The sequence below is a fragment of the Nesoenas mayeri genome (assembly GCF_963082525.1).
Source record: "Nesoenas mayeri genome assembly, chromosome: 6".
Taxonomy (NCBI): domain Eukaryota; kingdom Metazoa; phylum Chordata; class Aves; order Columbiformes; family Columbidae; genus Nesoenas; species Nesoenas mayeri.
The window spans coordinates 3586480-3608442 of NC_137545.1; the positions used below are offsets into that span (position 1 = coordinate 3586480).

At 39.8% G+C, this 21963-nt stretch overlaps 1 pseudogene across 1 annotated transcript in view; it reads left to right on the forward strand.

The window, feature by feature from the left end:
* LOC308041744 (neurobeachin-like protein 1) overlaps positions 1–21963 on the forward strand; it is a 52630-nt pseudogene that overhangs the window by 18623 nt on the left and 12044 nt on the right. Inside the window, exons 16-40 of the transcript in view lie at positions 143–302; positions 399–501; positions 2278–2434; positions 2991–3149; positions 3501–3660; positions 3967–4055; positions 5325–5906; positions 6428–6603; positions 6962–7115; positions 8563–8691; positions 9918–10223; positions 10328–10477; positions 11500–11657; positions 12243–12367; positions 13935–14061; positions 14602–14750; positions 15602–15735; positions 16533–16634; positions 17297–17392; positions 17495–17619; positions 18825–18965; positions 19062–19192; positions 20405–20514; positions 21081–21198; positions 21646–21743. The product of the transcript in view is annotated as a neurobeachin-like protein 1 (transcript). The remainder of the gene's footprint in view (positions 1–142; positions 303–398; positions 502–2277; positions 2435–2990; positions 3150–3500; positions 3661–3966; positions 4056–5324; positions 5907–6427; positions 6604–6961; positions 7116–8562; positions 8692–9917; positions 10224–10327; positions 10478–11499; positions 11658–12242; positions 12368–13934; positions 14062–14601; positions 14751–15601; positions 15736–16532; positions 16635–17296; positions 17393–17494; positions 17620–18824; positions 18966–19061; positions 19193–20404; positions 20515–21080; positions 21199–21645; positions 21744–21963) is intronic.

Below are 21963 nucleotides of genomic sequence, written 5' to 3' on the forward strand. Positions count from 1 at the left end.
GGGTTTGTGTTTATTGTATTGCTTTAATGGAAGAAGACATTGCTGTAGAAGACAAAGAATCCCAAAATTTGGCTTGAAAAAACATGAAGTTTGTTAGGAGATTGAATATTTTGAATGCTAACAGCTGCTGTTATTTTGAAAGGTGCCAAGCAACTTAATGGATGTGAATGTACTGATGGCTGTGCAGTTGCTGATAGAACAAGTTTCAGTAGAAAAGAACATGCAGCTTTTGCAGCAGATGTATCAACACTTGCTTTTTGACTTCAGTATCTGGAACAGCGGGGACTTCCCCTTCAGAATTGGTGAGCTCTGCAACTTGGGCAACTGTGCAAAGACACAGTACCCTTCATGTCACATAAACCTTTATCTGGGTTCTAATAGAAAACTTTATATTGTAGGGCATATACAGTATCTTTCTACCATTATCAAAGACAGTAGAAGAGTCTTCAGGAAGAAATATGGTGTGCAGTTTCTTCTAGACACACTCAGGATTTATTATGGGTATGAGTTTCACCTCTTCTTAACTCCTCCTTATTTTATATTATTTTATGTGGCTGTTGTTTGTTTATGTTTGTTTGTTTGGGGGTTATTTTTGTTTGGTTTGGGTTTTGTTGTTTTTTTGGGGGGGGCAGGAGGGGGGTTGTTTTGGGTTTTGTTTTTTGTTTGTTTTTTCCCCAAATCCCAGTGAACAAATTAATAAATAAAACTGCAGGTTGACTTTTGATCGTTGATTTAACTTTCAAAATTCAGGTTTTTTTTTAAATTTTTCCACTTAATTTCCTACTTTTCCATGACCTTAATTTTTATGATAGGCTTATATAAAATTTAGGTCAATGACACTAAAAACACTTGGAAAGGTTGTTAACAAGTCCTTCAACAAATATAACAAGTCATCAGCAAATTTGGTGATGACACCAAGTTGGGAGGGAGTGTGAAGCTGCTGGAAGGCAGGAGGCTCTCCAGAGGGATCTGGATAGACTGGAAAAATGGGCTGGTTCCAATGGGCTGAAGTTCAACAAGGCCAAGTGTCGGGTGCTGCACTTTGGCCACAACAACCCCCTGCAGCGCTCCAGGCTGGGCACAGAGTGGCTGGAGAGCAGTCAGGCAGAAAGGGACCTGGGGGGACTAGTGGACAGGAAGCTCAACAGGAGCCATCAGTGTGCCCAGGTGGCCAAGAAGGCCAATGGTGTCCTGTCCTGTATCCAAACCAGCGTGGTCAGCAGGATAAGGGCAGTGATCCTTCCCCTGTGCTCTGCACTGAGGAGGCCACACTGGAGTATTGTGGTCAGTTCTGGGCCCCTCAGGTCAGGAAAGAGATTGAAGTGCTGGAGCGGGTCCAGAGAAGAGCAACAAGACTGGGGAAGGGACTTGAACACAAGCCCTATGGGGAGAGGCTGAGGGAGCTGGGCTTGTTTAGTCTGGAGAAGAGGAGGCTTAGAGCTCAACTCAGCACTCTCTAGAACCACCTGAAGGGCAGTTCTAGCCAGGTGGGGATTGGTCTCTTCCCCTAGACAGTCAGCAATAGGACAAGGGGCCATGGGCTTCAGCTCTGCCAGGGGAAATTGAGGCTGGAGATTAGAAAGCAATTCTGTGCAGAGAAAGTGGCCAGGCATTGGAATGGCTGCCCAAGGAGGTGCTGGACTCACTGGCCCTGGAGGTTTGTAAACTGAGATTGGCCATGGCACTTAGTGCCCTGATCTAGTCAATGGACTGGAGTTGGACCAAGGGTTGGACTTCATGATCTCTGAGGTCTTTTCCAACCCAGTTGATTCTGTGATTCAATCTTGTAATTTTATCAACAATGCAAATTAAGTCATAGATCATTATCATTATGAAAAGAGAGGGTGTTTATCATTTTAAGCTATTTTGGTTTTTTATAGCCTTGTAGAATTTGAAGTAGGACGTTTTTAGGAATTCAGAATTTTAGCTTTCAGTCTTGGTGATTTCTGTCTGTATCTGTATGAATGTAGTTATGTCATTGAGGAAGACTGGCTAGAGACCTTGCTCTTTGCTTTAGAGGGTCGAGGTGGGAGGGACCTGAAATCCTGACCTGTATCCAGATCAGTCCAAGTCTACATTTCTGGGCCTTATAGACTTGGTAAGTCTGATCTACTATTTCTTATTACTGTTCGGTTGCCTTACTTCAGTAGAAATTGGTGACCTGTGCCATGATATATAGGTAGGTGAAAAAGTACAAAATTACAAAACTAGCACAACGAAATTACTGTTAATGAGGCATGAAGAACTTCCTTTGCTTTTCCTGTCTGTCATGTGTAGCAGTGGCTGTAAAGACAGTGATTTGGCTCCTGATGACCTGAGAACAATACGGACGTCCCTCTATGGACTGATCAGGTATTTCCTGAGCAAAGGTGGAACACATGAAGAAATACAGAGCATCATAGGATACATAGCTGCCACCACTGAAGAGGAGCAGGTATCCAATATGGTCTATGTTAGCTGTTTAAACTTTACGCCTTTTGGTTTTGTTGTTTGGTGTTTAGAAACCTTGTGTCTAATGTGCTTAAAAGAGGGGGGAAAGTGTTATTAACACAAGCAAAGTGTTATTTGATGCTGAGGCAGGTTATAGGAGCACACTCAAAAGCTCTGCAGATGGCCATACTTTCCAGGTTATTTTTTTTCCCTGAAGGGGGCAGAAAGAACATGATATGTAACACTGCCATTAGAAAAATTCTCTTAATTTACAAAACCAAATTAACTGGACTTCAACTCATCAGAAGTTGTAATGATGTCATTTCTATTTTGTAAATGCCAACTGAACTTGACCTCTAATTACAGTTTGATAAGGTGTCCTATATGGAGGAAAAAAAGGTATCCAAAAAATGTAATTTTAAATGGAGTAATATTGAGTAGACAAAATGTCTATTTTGTAACAAGCCAAAGGCAAAATTTCAAAGCCAATAAAACGTCCCCCAAATGGAGTATGCAGTCTGAATGAGCTGTGGATTAATGTAGTTGTCTTAATTTTATAGCTCTATGGAATTCTGAATGTTCTCTTCAGCCTACTTCATTCCAGCCCAGCCCCAGACCAGCTTTTTTTATTGCTCTTTGAACCAGGGAATGCTGATATTCTTTACGCTCTGTTATTGCACCAAAGATACTCTGACAGACTTAGAGAACTTGTTTTCAAGGTAATGAATTGAATTGTATGTTCTTAAATTGATCAATCGAACATAAATTTGTGGTTTTGTCTGTAGTCTGACACTGCAGACGTGCATGCAATTGCAAAGATACTCATCCTCCACGTTTTCATTTTTTCTTTTCTGTTCTGTTAGCTATTCTGTTTACTGCCATAGTCACAATGGAATTAGTGTTCTCTTAAAGTATCGATACCTTTAAAAAAACAGTCCATGTTGCTTGAGTTAGCTTACAAAGTAAACTTAAAAACAGTGGACCAGCATGTTATATCATACATATGAAGGTAAAGAGGTCTGGAGGCTCCTTTGTGCTTATTTTGCATTTGTGTGTACTTTTTCTTGCAGATTGTGGAAGAGATGCTAAAATGCACTAGAGTTTATGAACGTAGTAAGCACCGAATGAGACTCAGGGAGGTGGGGTACTCTGGACTGGGGCTCCGTCTGAATGAATCTGCGCTTACTGTTTCTCTTATTAAAAACCTTCTTAACCAAGTTCTGTATGCAGGTAATTGGCAAGTGTTGTGTCTACCATTAATAAACTCCTCCTGCTCAGAGGCAAACTTATTGATTGTGTTTGTTTGTGCTTTGTTTTGTTTTGTTTTGTTTTCAAGGAAAACCAGAGCTGTTACTTTACAGAGCTTTTCTATTCAAGGTTCCCATTAGTCTCAGCTAATATTGTGTTAGTTCCCTGAAGTTTGTTCCCTTTACTACCCCTGAATGTAGCAGTGACCTCCAAGGCAATTTGTAGTATTTAGCTGTCACATTCTCTTGCATGATATAATTAGTGTTGTTTTTTCTTTCTGCCCTACAGATCCTGCTGTGAATTATAAAGATCTCCTAGCTGTAGTACATCTGGCTCATAGATCAGATATAAACATGAGAGTGGTCATCTGCAGAAAGGTTGGTAGTCTGCTTTAAACAGGAATACTGTCCTTTAAGCCCATAAGCTGTACGGAATCCCAGAATGTCAGGGGTTGGAAGGGCCCTGGAAAGCTCATCCAGTGCAATCCCCCCGTGGAGCAGGAACACCCAGCTGAGGTTACACAGGAAGGTGTCCAGGCGGGTTGGAATGTCTGCAGAGAAGGAGACTCCACAACCGCCCTGGGCAGCCTGTTTCAGGCTCTGCCACCCTCACCAGGAACAAGTTTCTTCTCAAATTCATGTGGAACCTCTTGTGTTCCAGTTTGTACCCATTACCCCTTGTCCTGTCACTGGTTGTCACCGAGAAGAGCCTGGCTCCATCCTCCTGACACTCACCCTTTGTGATATCTTAATTATTTGAGGCTTTATTTGTTGCTACTGCTTTCGTTAGCAATGATTTACCTTAAAAATGAAGCCCATCTGTCACTTAATGTTGAATTTTCTGTATCCCAGTCCTTTTAAGAACCAAAACACAAAGCAAAGCCTCTGTCATGATTCTCAAATAGCTGTATTTTCTACAAGTTAGGGATTGTAGACTCCTTGGGATACTGAGTTTTCTCAAAAGATGCGTAAGACCATGATCAAAGTTTTGTATTCTTAATATCTTTTTTCAAAATAATATATTATGATTCAAAAGAGTGGTTGTGGCTGCAGGGAAGAGATAGGGAAGAAGCAGCGACTTTTTCTAAATCAAGCTCTCTCTGACTTTTATTGCCGAAATTAGTAGTAGCGAATGTAGCTGTGAGGCACTATATTGTCTATTAAGGTTTCTCAAAGTGAAAAAAGTGAAATTATAATATACATTATTGGAAAGCTATTAATATTGCAGCTTTCTTACTTTTATCTATTGAGTAGTTCCTAATCAAGCATATTTTCTGGTCTAGATTTCTTTTTTTGCAGACTAATGGCTGAATTAGGATTATTTGTTGGGATAGTTGGCTTTTGCTGGAATTGGTACAGAAGAGTGGCTGGAATATGAGGACTTAGCAATATGCTTTGGAAGCTTTTCTTCCCTGCTCCTGAGAAATTTTTCTTTATCCCTTTTTTTTTTCCAAATATACTATTTCTAATGAGAAAAATTATTTTATGGCTTGTTTGCTTATTATTAACTGATTGTGGCTCTTTTACAAGAGCCTTAAAAAAGGCAAAAAGTTGTCGATTGTAAAATGTCTAATTGCAAAGCTAGAATGAATGCAATGACCCGCCAAAATTAATGTATACTCATGGGATATCTTCTGCTGTCCTCAGGTTTTGCACCTTTTGCATTCCCAGCTGGATGCAGCACAGCAGATTTCTCAGCAGTTGGGCTGGCAGGACACTTTGATTCGACTGTTCCTGAAGGAAAACTCAGTTGTCCAGATTGGCTTGAAAGAGACCAGGGCTGATTCCTCAAGGGAAGAGGAAAAAAAGCTTCCTGCTGAAGAGCTTCAGAAACATCAACCTGATAAGACAGAGGGAGACAAAACTGGCAGCTTCGCATGTGTTAATGGTCTGTTTGATCAGTGGAGTTTAGAAGACGCCAAATCCCTGGATGTCCCTGCTCATTTCTCTGTCATGCCACTGGAAGACGCGTCCACAGCGGAGATGTCTTTTAGGCTGGAGGAGCGGGAGGAATTGTGGCACAGCAATCCTTCACATTTGAGCTTAGATCTCTCCAGTGTTGACTCTTACGAACTGGCGGACGTTGCAAATCGGCCGACAGACAACCAGCCCAGCACACCCTCACCCATAGAGAACACAAAGGCGTTCTCTGGGCAGCCCGACAAAGAGCTGGCTCTTTCAAATGATGTGGGCTTTGCCGCCGATCTTTCTTTATTTGAAAACCAAGGAGTAAGTAATGCACTCTCTATGTGGTTAATTTTTCCAAATGTCTGCAATTGCTGTTTATTTTTTTAATAATCTTCCTAATGCATAATTATTGTAGGGTTTTTTTCCCCCTCCTATCTTCCAACAGAAGAGCAAACAATATAGCTATTTTATAGGGGTACTTCCTTTTGTAACATGTCTCCTTTTTATGGTTCTCTGGTTGGAATAGCTTTGATGTTAAAACAAAGAAAACTACAAACTCCCCCCTCCTTCTATATTTCAACATCCTTTACCTTCCAGAGGAGGCATAGAGCAGACGAAAGGTCAGGTTGAAATAATGATGTAGGAATCAAGTCAGTATGTATTACAACATACAAGCAAGCCATGGTCTCTTATCTTTGCATTTGTATGTATGTGGCCATTGGACTTTAGACTGCAGAGTTTTCAAAAACACCGAAGCATGCAAACGTAGACTGTGATGAAGGAGAAAGGTTTTGGAGGTTGTCTAGACTAGAAGGGCTGTAAATATTTCTGTTCTTTTGTAGGGGGGTGATACCGAACTCATACAGTTACTTACCGACATCCTACTGTGTATAATGTGGAAAGGCATTGAAAAATCTGATGCTGCTGCTTGGATTGAGCGAGGGCAGGTGTTTTCTGCACTGACCAAACTGGGGATGTCTAATGAGTTGCTGCGACCTTCTGATGAAATAAAACTCAAGTGAGTGTCCAGTTCAAGGATGGATTGTTTCATCTCTTTTGAGGGAAAACAGGGAAAGGGGCTTTAGTGAAGAAGGGAAGGGGCGGGTGTTTCACAACAAGATGTACTTTTCTTCACATACTGTCAGAAGTATATTCTGCTACCTATTTAGTAGTGTCACATGGTGATAAGGTTTTGAAAATGTATCGCTGATTTTGTGAGCTTTTCGAAATCTCTTTTACCTCATTGACTTATCGAGATGATGACAGTTATGTCACTGCAGACTAAGATGCTCAATTAAATACTTAATTGGATTTTTTTTAGGCCACTTACACTTAGAACGTATAATAATGACTTTGGGATTTTGTTTTCCATGCAGCTTGCTGGAGAAGATGTTAGAATGGTCAGTCACTGACAACAGAGATTCAAAAGCTCTCCCTGCACATGCTGAAAATGCCTTCATGCTCTTGCTAATTGTACAAGATTTCCTGCAGGCAGAAGGACTAGTTAATTCAAATTTATGGACAGAAAAGGTACAGTAACTACATAATGGAAGTACTGTATATGGGCTGAAATACTACTGAAAAAGTTGTCAGCTTGGATACTGCTGTTCCTTCTAGGCTTGTTTTTAAATGGTAGATACTACAGAGTGAGTGTCTGCAGTGGAATGGGTTAGCTTGCCCCTTAAGGAGTAAAAAAGCGTGAATACTTACCACAGGGAATATAGTTAATTTTGCAAATTAAATAGGCCTCTAAGTGGTGGTACTCTTTATTGAAAATCCAGGTATTTTTCAGACTGGAGAGGTATTTAGAAAATGTAGGAGCTAATGAAACAGTGTCAGTTGTAGCCTAAGCAGATTTTGCACCGTTTATCAGCAGGTATGATGCATTGTGTGTGTCCTGATTAAAAAAACCAGCCAAAACTCTGCTCTCAGTTGCAAGCTGAGAAATGTCACTTCTGGGCTTTGACCCCTATTGGAAGTTCAACATAAGGTTGTGCATATATATGCAAATAGCTCAATTTTCTAGATCAGAGTCAGAAACGTGAGATCTGTGGAAGAAAATTACTAATCAACGCAATAGGTAACGTAAAGGAGCTTTCTGCCGTCTGGCTCTTTCTCCTGCCTTTTAGATCCCCATCATTTGCCTCAACATTTGTGTCGTTTCTGGCAGTAGTCTTGTTTCCTTTGCTGAGTTGTCATTGCTTTTCCATTTTTCAGGGCTAAAGGGGAGAGGCATTGTATGGAGCCACCACCACTCTTTTACATTTCAGTAATTTATTAAGGAATGTATGAAGGTATAGTGGTTTTAAGCAAATACATCTGGATAGTGAAATGTGCCATTTACCTGCAAATACCTACCCTGGTGTAGAAATACTGAACAGAAAGGATTGCCTCCTATATTTTTTATATTTTTTAAAGACATTTATAGCTTGTTACACAGTTTCAGGTGTTTCACTAAATCAGATATTCATGAAGGAAGCTGTGTTTTCCTTCTCAAGGCACTCTGTGCATTGCTATTGCTGGTAAATTACTAGCATTACAGTCAAATAATTTAAAATACAAAGCAAAAGAATGAAGTCCTATCTATACTAAAGGCAGAAATTGCAAGTTGGTGTGAGATCTGTGCTATTTAGTAATAGTGTCTTTTCAATTGTAGTAATCCTACTTGTGGAGTCTTTAGCTTTCCTAAGGAAATGACATTTACTGGACATCAATTATAGGCAAAAACATATGCATATATACCACATGTTGGTTTTGGCTTTATTCAGGGGAGACACTTAAGTTTACTGTATGGGGCTAGAGATATTTTTTTGTAGTCAGGAATTGTTTTGCAGTGCGGTGTTCTGGGATAATTTTCTGGATTTGGGTAAGTTAGAGCTGTGAACACAGCCTCTTCTTCAGCTAGTTGAAATGATTGTGTTTCCAGCTGGAGTAGCTGTTGTGAATTTTATTTCACGCCAATCTGTTTTTACAATAGCTCTTGGAAGAACTGGTGACTCTCATGGACAGCCTGTCCGTCTGGTACTCTGCAGGCCCAGAGGCAAACAGGCTTTCACAGGTACAAGTCCGGTTGCTCCTTGGATTCATTGCACAAGATAACTTACAGGTTGGTGGCAAATTCCTACTAGTAGTGCTGTGTTTTAAGCGCGTGTTTGTTGTAACTGTTGTGGTTTATGGGTGTCGAGGTTTTGATTGTGGGGTGACAATAAAACCGTGGCAGATGTATTGTTAACCTCCTCTCCCCCACAACTTCTGCCTTCAGCTCCTCCCTCTCCTCCCTTCCCACTCAGCACAGGCGATTGGGAGGGAAAGAAGGACGGAGAGAAGAGAGTTGGAAAAGTTAAAATTGTTTTACTAATGCTACTAATAAGAATAGAGAAAATAAAACAAAATGTACAAAACCAATCTTGAAAGTCCCGGCAACTGCAGAGCCGGCACCCGAAGTCCTGGACTGGACTCTGCAGCCAACCGGAGCTGGATTCAGTCTGTCACTAGGCCTCAGCTGGCAGGGACGACTCGCAAGGTCCTCTCCTAATGTTGGCCACAAGGAAAAGGGACAAGAGTCCTCGTGATCTCCCATTTTTATATGTAGTATCACGTGAATGGGATGTTATACTAAGTTGGTCCATTTTTGGTCACCTATTTCTCCTTGCCCCTCTCGTGAAATGTGCATCCATCCTTATCAGTGACCTTGCATACCGTTGCTATGTCTACCAAAATATGTATCTGGCTTTGCAGGAAAATGCAGCTAATGAGGAGGCTTTAGCTGACATCTAGTGAGTCTGATGGCAGTCCTTCCTCCTTGTACAGGGAAGATGTTTGCCTTAATTCTTACCACTTGCAAATTTACCCCGCAGTCTTGCCAATGTGCACCTTCCGAGCATGAGAGCGAGGTAGAGGCCAAGCTGTTGGAAGCTGGGACTATGTAGGCACTACTAGTGGCAGTAAGATAGTGATTCTGATTGTGACGTTTTGTTTCTACCATAAAATACATCTATTTGTAGTTTGGGGTTTATGTATTTTAAGTGCACGTGAACCTGGACCGTTCTGCCAAATCAACATTTGGAGCAAAGTTAGCAGGGCTGTGCCTGGAATGAGCCCTGCAGAAAAGCCAGGCCTGTTAGTTTATGTTTGGGATTGTCTTAATGCAGCTGTTTGTGGTTGCAGTGGACTCAGGTTTGGTCTATTACAGGATGGATAAGTGGTCAGTGTCCATATTTGATGGATGTGTGCCTTAGGCTTCCCAGGATGCAGCCAGAATATGTCCATATTCCTGTGCTGGAAATCACTATTTTGAGTATTGCATTCATTTTTTGTTGTTTTTCTGTGTAGGTCTGTGCTATGGCAGCAGCCAAACTAAACACACTTCTTCAGACCAAAGTAGTTGAGAGCCAGCCCGAAGCGTGCTACATCCTGGGGAAGCTGGAAGGCATCTTGAGTAGATCAATTGAAAAGAAGACAGAAACTTACTCATTTTTGATTCCCCTTGTTCGGACATTGGTATCCAAGATTTATGAACTTCTTTTCATGAACCTGCATCTCCCTTCATTGCCTCCTACCAATGGCAGCCCATCTTTCTTTGAGGATTTTCAAGAATACTGCAGCTCTGCTGAGTGGCAAGTGTATATTGGCAAATAGGTAAGTAGTAGATTATTTTCCATCATTTTCCCTCTCTTTTTAGCCATGAAAGCAGAGAAACTCATTCAGAAATCACATTGTGCTTTTTGTTTTGCTGGAACCAGATTATTCCAAATATGAAGCAGTATGAAGAGAATTCATTCAGACATGATCACGAGCAGATGACACTTTATTGGAGGGATTGTTCTGAAGCATTTATGGTGAACATGCACAAGCGAGACCGGGAGAGAGGAGAAAGTAAGCTTAAATTTCAGGTAAGGTTTTGAGTGAGTGCAAGTATCTCTTAGAACTATCTTGGGAGTTGCCTTCTAAAAGATGGAGAAACTGAATTCCAGGATGCTCCAATTCAAGTGATTGCAGGCAGGTTGATTAGTTTAAGATGTTATGGGCAATGTGACTTGATACACTTGTAGGATTTTCTTTTAATTATGTTCTTTCTATTTAAGAGTCCTATCTGTAAGCAGAATTATTTAAGAACATGAGGCCTTTCTCATAGTGCAGCAACCTGGAATTATGCTCAGATATAAGCTGCATGTTCTTTTACTTTGGTTTGAATTATTAAAATCTCTTATCCATTATGAGATGAGTCAGTGTGTGTGGTGTGTGTGTATGTTTTGTTTTGTGTGGGTTTTTTGTTTGGTTTGGTTTCGTTTTGTTTCATTTTTGTTTGTTTTTTTTGTTGTTGTTGTTTTTGGTGGTGGTTGTTGTTTACCCTATTTCAATACAATGAAAGTGTTTAAAATACTGAACAGCTCCTATTTAACATGAAACTTTTGGAAAAACTGTTTCTCAACTGACTCAGTTTAGGCAGTAGAATTAAGCAGTAATTACAGCAAATATAGCTAAGTTACATTTCTCTTGTATTCTCTTTGTCTACTTAATAAGGATCCTTATAGTAAGTCCTCTTTTATTCAAGTGGCTAAAGGAAGGATAGAATGAGAGTCACATTCTAGAACAGGAGTTTACAGAAAAATCCTACCTGTTACAATAGGATTACCATCCTGACCACTTTTCTGATGACGAAGAATTCTTTTCATCTGGATTCAGAATGGATAATACTTTCTTCACATCTTAAAGTCAAAGTTTGGTGCCATTTCTTCCAGCACTAAGCTTCTTAAAATTTTCCTTGTAAGCATTACCTTAAATTTTCAGAAATTTTTACCGCTTAGGCTTTATTGTTCCTTCTTAATTGGTGAGAATCCTTGCAAGCCACAAAACTGTGTTTTCAAAGGTCAGAGTTATTTCAGTGCTAGATCTGTTTTTAATGGTCTTTCAGGAGCATTTTGTGGAACCGTTCGGCAGAAAAGCTCGGCAGGAAAATCTGCGCTACAACAGTATGTTAAAGCAACTTCACAGTCAACACACAGCTACTCTGAGACAGTGGAGAGCAGCCCAGCTCTACCTCCTCTCTGAACGTGGCCCTTGGGCTGAGATGTAAGAAGTTTTTAAATCAAACTGTATATGATACTTAAAAGGAGTTTGCTCACATGACTAACTTAACTGTTTCATGTGAACTGTGGCAGATTGACTCCGATAACAATTCTTGAGATGTAAAGTTAACATTCAGTGCATCTTTTATAACGTGTCCTGCATTTAGTTACCAAAATGCAAAGTTTCAAGCATAGTGCCGAGGTAGTTTTCTGGGTGCTCTTGCCAAGTGACCAAAAAAATTAGTTATCAGTGAAGTGATTGCAAAAACTTTTTGAGACATCCTACAGATAGGTGGCTCTGCTGGAAAGGAGATAACAGACTTGTTAATAAAGACTTTGAGTTATTATGCGTTAAGTTGGTTTCAGTTTAAAATAATAATAATAGAAAATAAATACTGTTTGCAAAGTACTTTAGGTTCATCAGACCTGCAAGATGAAATATAAAATTAAAACGCAGTTTATTGCTTTTCTGTTTTACAGTGTACAAGTGGATGACCAGTATTTTTCTAAATATGTGCTGTTTCGTAACGAATTCACATAGGTCTTTACCTTCTTTTAACTGTTTTTATGGATATTCTTGTATTCCAAGGGAACAGCGTCCTATTCACTGGAAACTTTCAAATGTGGAAAATTTTTCACGTATGAAACTAAAACTGGTGCAGAATTACAACTTCAACTCTCATCAGGATGCTAGTGACCTGAGAGATAATTTAGGTAAAGTTGGATTGTATTTGCTATTTCACTTGGGATTCTTCAGTCTTTACTGAAGAAAGACACACACTTTACTCTTTGTATTTAAGAATTGTATTTAAATACTCTTTGTATTTATTTCCTCTATAGTAAAATATGTGACGTAAGAGTGGTACTTTCACCTGAAACACCATCTTTCTACTGAGCAGAATTAATTCCCCCTTGTTTATTCAAATGTGAGTTTTTGTGCTAAAAAGTTATAGAAAGTCTTTGGTTTAAAATAAACAGTCACACAGCTTTCTTGCATAAGATTGTTTCAAGAAAAGGACACAATGAAATCAGAGTATGCAGGCACTATTTCTTCACAACCTTTTAGAGCTTGTAATTAAAATGTGTAGATATGAAGCACTTTGTTTCAGAAATATGCCAAACAGCAGAGTTACGGGTGCAAACTGTTATTTAAGTTAGGTGTGTTGGATGTCAAGACTTGAGACAAAAAAAAATAACTCTTTTAAACCCAAGTAAGCAAAAAATAAATGCAGTGTATTTCCATGAAATGTGCACACTTTAACCATGTTTGACAGAACACTGCAAAATATTTTGTTGGAAATGTCCACATCAAAATTCAGTTTTCTAATGTGTTTGTGTCTTCCTGTTGTACTGTTACGATTTTATATGTATATCATGTAGTTCAGGGAGTATCTTTAGTGTTCTGTTTCTCCCAAAAGTATCTAAGAAGTCTCGTTATTTTTTACTCAGTTAAAACCAACATCTGGGCAGGAACAACCCCAGGTTCCAGTATAAGTTGGGGAATGACCTATTAGAGAGCAGTGTAGGGGAAAGGGACCTGGGGGTCCTGGGGACAACAGGGTGACCATGAGCCAGCACTGGGCCCTTGTGGCCAGGAAGCCAATGGTACCTGGGGTGGGTTAGAAGGGGGTGGTCAGTAGGTCAGAGAGGTTCTCCTGCCCCTCTGCTCTGCCCTGGGGAGACCACACCTGGAATCTTGTGTCCAGTTGTGGCCCCTCAGTTCCAGCAGGACAGGGAACTGCTGGAGAGAGTCCAGCGCAGCCACCAAGATGCTGAAGGGAGTGGAGCATCTCCCGTGTGAGGAAAGGCTGAGGGAGCTGGGGCTCTGGAACTGGACAAGAGGACACTGAGGGGGGACTCATTCATGGGGATCAATATGGAAAGGGTGAGTGTCAGGAGGATGGAGCCAGGCTCTTCTGGGTGACAACCAGTGACAGGACAAGGGGCAATGGGTTCAAACTGGAACACAGGAGGTTCCACTTGAATTTGAGAAGAAACTTCTTCTCAGTGATAGTGACAGAGCCTGAAACAGGCTGCCCAGGGAGGTTGTGGAGTCTCCTACTCTGGAAACATTCAAGCCTGCCTGGACACCTTCCTGTGTAACCTCATCTGGGTGTTCTTGCTCCATGGGGGGATTGCACTGGATGAGCTTTCGAGGTCCCTTCCGATCCCTGACATTCTGTGATTCTGTGTTTTGACAGCAGAAGATACACTCAGGAGTTCAGCTTTCCCAAAGTGCTGTAGCAAACATTTTGTGAGATGCAATATCTGTTTCTGACAGGTGTGCACCAGACACAGCCTTCTAGTGACTCTCTGCTGCTGGAGGTGGTGAAGCAGGTGAAAGTGAGTGACTTGGAAGATGATGTTCTTGAACTACCAGAAAAAGACACTGCAGCCAGTTCCAATTTGTAAGTACAGCAGAATAGAACTGGGCATGTGATGTTGTGCGTGCATCTATGTGTGTCTATGCTCTTGAAGTCCAGCAGAGAAGTGGCACTGAGTGATACTCATGTATTTTCTTGTACCATAAAGATAATTAAACGCTTGTTTGTGGTGTGTCACGTCTGCAGACTTCTGGGTAACCATTTCTTCAAATACTTGTGAAGGTAACTTTAGTCACATGAACCAGGACTTAGCGCTGCTCTGGGCCGGATAATTTAAGCACCCAGCAATTAAATAAGGGAAATGCAGCCTCATGTTTTTGTACTTCAGGGGAGGTCAAGTCCATTGTACCCGAGACTGAAATATCAAGCCTGAAGAGTGCCGCTATGAAATGGTGTTTTGTAGTCTAGTCTGGAACATGCAAGACTGCTGATGGAAGTACCTTCGTATAGTCTTTTATGTTGTACTTTTAATGCCATTCAAATGTAATTATTTTCTGAACTGTACTCTTACCAAGTACCCAAGCAACTGTGTAATCTTCCTAACACTTAGTGGTATTTTTATAGGGATGAGAAGGATGAGCAAAGTCAGAAAGAAAAGCTGATATTGTCTGAAGACTGTGAACTCATTACAGTAATTGATGTGATACCTGGCAGGCTGGAGATCACTACCCAGCACATCTATTTCTTTGACAGCAGCATTGAAAAAGAGGAAGGTGAGTGTGATCAGTGTCTCTTTCTGTTCAGTGCAGTTCAGCATTCTGTTTTCAGTAGGCTGAGCTGGATTTTTTTTGAGACTGAGTGTCAAACTAATTGTGAAGAGACAAGTTGTGCATTGGTACTTGAAATTAATATTGTACTTGGTGATCAGTAGCTGGCTGATCCCTTCAGAATCAAGAATCTGGAATTGTACTTGCTGAGCTGCTAAATGGATTCACCATTCTGAGTATTTCATAAAAAAATTAACCTATTAAAAGAAATTAAGTTTGACTACAAAATGTCATTACCTCTAAATTTTTGGCACCTCCATGTTCTCCCTGACAAATGTTTCACTTTTACATTGATCAAAAAGTTGTAGTAAGTGATGATTAAAAGGTATGTGAACATCAATCATGTATACTATTTCAGTGAACTTTAATAGAATATACATAGCTGAGTATGAAAACAGTGACCTGAAATGTTTGACAAATACTGGTAAAATTTTCAAAACCAGTGTATCAAGTAGTTGACCTTTTGGGAATTCTAAACATAAAAGCCTCTATTCAAGCCTGTTTAAGAGACAGAAGGGGGTTGGTTCATATTTTTTATCAACAGAATACATTTATGAAGTGACTTTGATCAGAAAGCAAAAACAATTATACACTCCATCAGATATTCCCTGCTGCCTCCTTCTTTCAGTAGAACAATAGCTGAAGTTACATTTTCCTAGTAAGATGGTTAATCAAGCCGCACATAAAATTGAGCTTTTCTAGGGATAACTCTGGGGTGATTGGAAACGATACTGCGTTATGTCTAAATGAAAAGTTTTTGATATAAGCCCAGTCAACTATCAAAATTGTCTTCCTAGGAGTAGGTTTTGATTTCAAATGGCACCTTTCTCAAATTCGAGAGATCCATTTGCGTCGGTACAACCTGAGGAGGTCAGCTTTGGAGATCTTCCTGACCGACCAAACCAACTATTTCCTCAACTTCAATAAGGAGGTAGGCAGTGGCATTGGCAGTGGTTCCTGGCGGCAGCGGCTCAGCTCGTAACTCCAAGAGGTCGCGCGCAAGGGGCGGAGCCTCGACGAGAATCCCGTTTTTTACAGCCTGATCAGATCTGACTGTGGGCATTCCAGAAGCTTCTCTGCACCCCCACCCTTGCTGTGGGTGCCCCTGAAGCCTCCAAACATCCCCCACACTGGCCGCAGGCGCCCAGCGGCTCCCTGGTGCCTCAGTGCTCCCTTCTCTTAATGACCCTGGCCGGGGGCTCTGGGGCCAAACAAAAGCAGCTGTTGGCCTCAAGCAGCAGAGAGAGGGAGATGTGTCTACTCCTTCCATATCAAAGGAGGGAGGGGGAGAGAGGGGGGCTTGCATTCTGCCACAGTCAGTCCATGAATAGCTCCTATAAAATGTTGTGGAGACTTGGGTTTGTGGGTTTTGTTTGTTCGTTTTTAGCAAATAAACCTTTGCAATAATTTTGTAGGAAAAACATTGGTATAATTTTATTTGAACAGCAGCAGTATTTCCTAGAAGACTTCTGTGGCAACAGTGATTTTTTACTGTGTAGCATCTACACAAAAGTAAAAAAATCTGCTTCATGTTATTTGTTGCCTTTGTATCCTGTAATTGAAGGATGTCATGTCCATCCATGTCCAAATCTTTTATGCAGCAAGAGATAGAAGTGTTTAAAGCATAATTGTATTCCATTTATTTCACGTTTTAAGTAGCAGAGAAGCTGTTTACTTGTCAGCTTCAGTCTCTAGACCAATTGTTTTATTCATGCTGCTTTCTAACAGGTACGCAACAAAGTATATAGTCGAATATTGTCACTGCGTTCTCCAAATATTTCTGGGACAAGATCTCCGCAGGAACTTTTTAAAGCTTCAGGTCTGATGCAGGTATGAGACTTCAGCACAAACGGTCTAAAGCATTCCTCTGCTTCCTGAAGGAGTCCTGGAACATCCTGGACTGCTGATTTGGCTTTTTTCCCCCAGTGTTTAGATGGCGACTGCCAATTTCTGTACCTTCGGTCTCGCCCCTGAACTTTCACATGCATATTCTTAGAACCACTGTGTTCCGTTGTGTACAGTCAGTGAGGTAAACGGATGGAGCAGCCTCTTGTGTTGATGAGATTGTGACAAGGGTTCCAACAAGAGTAGAAAACATGTAGCAGACCTGCTTCTATTTTCAGTCCATGATACTGAGTGCTCATTTTGGAACTTTTTTCACTACATGCATGGATAATTTTCCCTGCTACCTTTTCATGATGGGGCTTTCAATGAAACTCATGAAGATTAAGCAGGAAATATGATCTTAAGGGAATTAGTAACATTGGTATAAAAGGAAAATGTCAAAGTGTCTGTATTACCCTAAATATGGATACATTTTTAAATGTAGTAGATGTGTTTTTAATTTCCATCTCTTCATACCATTCTTGCAGTTGTGTGTCTTTCACTTACCAGTGCTGTCCTCTGGCAGATAAACACTGCCACAACGTGTAATTGGCAATAGTGGTATCTTTCATGTAGTGACTTCCATTGTATCTTTTTCTGTTTTTCAGAAATGGGTGAATAGAGAAATATCCAACTTTGACTACCTTATTCAGCTGAACACAATGGCAGGACGAACTTACAATGACCTTGCTCAATATCCGGTGGTAATTAAAAAAGAATAATTTTTTGGTTTTTTTGCCAGTTGTATTTTTTCTATTTTGAAAGATGGATTTTTAATCTCAGTTTTGTCTTTGACTCTTTTATAGTTCCCTTGGAATTTGCGAGATTATATTTCAGAAGAACTGGACCTGAACAATCCTGCAGTCTTTAGAGATCTGTCCAAACCCATAGGAGTGGTAAATGAAAAGAATGCCAAGGCTGTGAAAGAGAAGTATGTACCAGAACACTCCATTCTATTTCTCTATCTTTTCTGAGCCTTCAGGCTAATAACACATTTCAAAAATAAAGTTGTGACAGTGAAAGTTTTAAAAACTAGTTTTATAACATCACAGGTGCATTTGCAAAGGTTACGATTTGTTGTTCCTACTGTATTCAGATGAGTTAGCTTAGATGGCACTGAAAGGACAAATTTTCAGTTGTTTCTGAGATGTGGAGATAAAAACACTAAAAGGCTGGAGAAACACTTAAAGACCCAGCAGCTTGCAGAGAGAATACTATGTCCCATGTCTGCTTCAAGATAAGGAATGCAAAATCATACTGTGAGTTGAGCTGCCTGTGCTGAGAGGTAACATTGAACCAGAGTCTGTGCTTCCTGCTCTTTTTTTCAAGCATAGATTATTATCTTTGAAATAAAATATAACTCAGTGACTTGCAGCAACTCCTCTGTAGGTAGGAATGACAAGTACTTACTTACACCCGCACATCTGTGTAGCAATCCTTCTTTTTTTGCTAGTGTGGGGAGTGAGTGTGCCATCCGTCATACCACATTGCACCAGTCAGACAGCTTCCAAAACCAGCTTTCTTCAGAAAACTTGGAACGTGGAGAATTTTCTTTGAATGATTAGGCTCTGCCCTTGACTGTATTCAAATTGTAGTTAGTCGTACTGCTGGAGAACCAATTTCTCTTACCAGCCTTGTGCCACTGAGCAATATATCAGCCAGATGGTGGCGGGGCACTGTACAGTGAGGTTGCCTGTAGAAAAGTGTCAATTAAATCTCTTTTCTGCATCTCGACACAGTCACACACACAATCTTTTTATCTTTTTTTTTTTTTTTTCTTAAATCTTGCAAGAAACTGTGACAAGTCCCTTCAATAATATCTGTACAGCTTAGTAATATAGGGGGGGTTGTCTGTTGCATTAAGTCATACTAAATCAGTCCTGTCTTGCCCTTTATGCAGTTTCTGACAGCTGATAGCAACTGCCTAGGGAAGAGTATAAAAACAGGTATGCAAAGGCTTCATCTGGTGTACATTTCTGTCTTTCAGAAGTCTTTTTCTTAGGGACTTTTGAAGTCAGAATTGAAGTCCTCATGTTTAACAAAACACAATGTATTTTTCTCTTATAGAATGCTGTGATCCACATGTCAATCAACTGTAGTGCTCAGTTGTATTTATAAATCTTTATTGTGTTTTAGATATGAGAATTTCGAGGATCCCCTGGGGATGATTGACAAATTTCACTATGGGACACACTACTCAAATGCTGCTGGTGTCATGCATTACCTCATTCGAGTAGAACCTTTCACAACACTTCATATCCAGCTTCAAAGTGGCAGGTATACTGTGAGCAAATGAGCAGCACCCTCATTTTGCTTCATTACCAGTTTACTGAGGGAGTGAACCAAGTCTAACCTGGGATTTCTGATCTGCAGGTTTGACTGTGCTGACAGGCAGTTCCACTCTATTCCTGCTACATGGCAGGCGCTCATGGACAACCCCAATGATGTCAAGGAACTTATCCCAGAGTTCTTCTACTTTCCAGAGTTCCTGGAGAATCAAAATGGTAAACTGACTACGCCAAATATTCTCATAGAAAGCTGTTCTAGTGTTCTTCAGAGAAGAATTGTTACAACCATTTGTGAATGCTGTGGAACACTTCCTATGTAAACTTTATAGTGTGCTTGTAGAAATTACTTTAATCATCATGCTGGCTTCAGATTGTTTAATGAAGGCATCAGTTGTGTTAAGCAACAGCCTCAATGTTGTTGATAAATTCAGACTAGGGACTTAAGGATGGCTAAAAATAGTGTTGTTTACCTAATGTAAAATACCAGAGATGATCATTTGGATGTTTGAAAAAGAAAAAAATTACAGCAGTTAATACTGATTAAATAATTAACAAAAGTTAATATAGGCTAATTAGTATTCTTTTTACTGGGTTCATTGAATGATAGAGTTTGGACATCTTCAAACATGTGAGATCTTTTATTTGCTCTAGGCAACCAATGTATTTTCTGTTTGCTACAGTTACCTTCCAATGTAATGTTAAATCACCTGATTTTAGAGCCTTTTAAGGTTTCAGTGCCCACAAGGAAAAAAAAATGGCTGATAATGCTGATTGCAAAGACAGCATCCTGCATTCTGATGTGAGACTCCTAGCCAGTTTTTAATTCACATTTATTGCATAGCGAACGGGTTTTCTACCTATTACACAATTTAAAAATGGATTTGTATGTGTGTTGCTGCTAATTTATTCTGCTAGCTACAGTCTACAAGAGTTCTAAGTTATAAAAATTGGAAACATCCAGGTCACACTTTCAAAAGTGATTTAAGCATTTAGAGTCGTTCTAGTGAAACCTGGTGAGATTTAAGACTTCTTGAAGCCTTGATACTACAACCATTGAAACCTGAAAGTAACTTCATTCTTATGAATAACCTCATTGAAATGCTTTGGACTCTTAGTCCTGCTAAAAGAAAGCAAATGTAAATCCGTTTACAGGCAGCTGTGTAAATGATTAATGCTACTTTGAAGGTTGAGACTTCAGCTTTGGAATAATTTAGGTACTTCGGACAGTTGTTATCCTGTATTATTTAACTTTTTAAACATTCAGGCAGAACTTGCCCTTGGTGGTAGCGTTGCTGGAAATATACATTAAGAATTTTTCAATATCCTTCCCTTGTATTGAGATAGTAATGCTTTTCAATCTTTATTGAGGTGTCAAGATACTTGAAATATTTTGTAGTAACTCTTAAAATTCTCCAAATTCTTCACTAGGTTTTAACTTAGGTCATCTTCAAATATCCAAAGAGGTGGTAAATGATGTTGTTCTCCCCAAATGGGCTCACTCCCCAGAAGACTTCATTTATAAACACAGGAAGGCTCTGGTAAGATGGGGTTTATATGTGTGAAATAATGATAAAGCAGATACACCTACACATCATCACTGTGGCTTAAGTGTGTACTACTGAGGCTACATTTGAACTAGAGTGGTGGTTGCGTTTGACATTACAAGTACCGTTAGAACTTTCAGTTAAAAGCGCTGTGTATGTCCATAAAATGCTCAAAAAAAAGAAGGGAAGAGCTTGAAGATACGAATCATGTGGGAGTTTGCTGCCCTAAGAATGCACAATTAGGTGGGTTTAGGTGATAAGGCTTCCCTTGCTTTTTAAAGATTATGCTTTATGGTTCTCAAGAGCTAGCAGCTTACCTTCCATTGCATAGTTGCATTTCGATAGTCTAGATGTGCTGCTGTGCTGGATTAATTTTCCCTCTTACTGGCGGTTACTACCCTTAACGCACATGGATATTCTTATACTTCTGCCCTATATATTGGTGTATATCTAGTTTTGGAATTAAATATCTTTTGGAATTAAATCTCTTTCACAGAAAATAGTAAATATTTCAAGAAAGCAGCAGTTCTTATTCTTACAAGAGTATTTTTCTGTTCTAGGAATCTGAGTATGTTTCCGCTCATCTTCATGAATGGATAGATCTGATTTTTGGCTACAAGCAGAGGGGACCAGCTGCAGTGGAGGCACTCAATGTGTTCTATTATTGTACTTATGAAGGTACAAAGCAGTATGCTCTCTTGTCATTGTCGTCAGACTTGGGGATTTTCAGTCTTAGACAAAAACCACTTGATTTGTGAGCATGCCATATAGTAGCCTATGGTAAGGCAACAGAATTATAGATGAAGCATAACTTGCAGAATTTTGAGTGGCTTTTATATGCAATGTGCTGCATGCATGATGTATATTAAATTTATTTGATAAGAAAAAGGCCTTCAATTCTTGCACTTTTACAGATACACTTAAAATTCCACTTACTGAGTGGAGTTTTCAGATTATCTTTAACATGAAGGCATTGTTTGAAGGCTTTTCAGGAGTAAAATGTGATAACACTGCAATTAAATTAAGTTTCACAACATTTGTTGACCATTATCAGTTCTCAATAAGTTGTCTGGATCATGTTCTTTTTCCATTTTTCTACCCTTCATCATTCTGGTTGTGATCTAGGGGCTGTGGATTTGGATGCTTTAACAGATGAGAAAGAAAGGAAAGCTTTAGAAGGGATGATAAACAATTTTGGGCAAACTCCATGTCAGCTGTTAAAGGTAATGCTCTTTGTTCCCTCTCAGTGAGACCTTTGTGGTTAAATCCAACTGAGTAACAAAGGACTTTGGAAAAAGAATGAAAAGATGATGATTTCTAAGACAATAGTTTGTAATTTTAGGAATTTTAAGTCTTTGCTACATTACCACTGCTAAAGGTCACACTGATGGAAATTTAACATACCGTTTTCGAAAGAAATTAATATACTTTACCAAGGGAAAT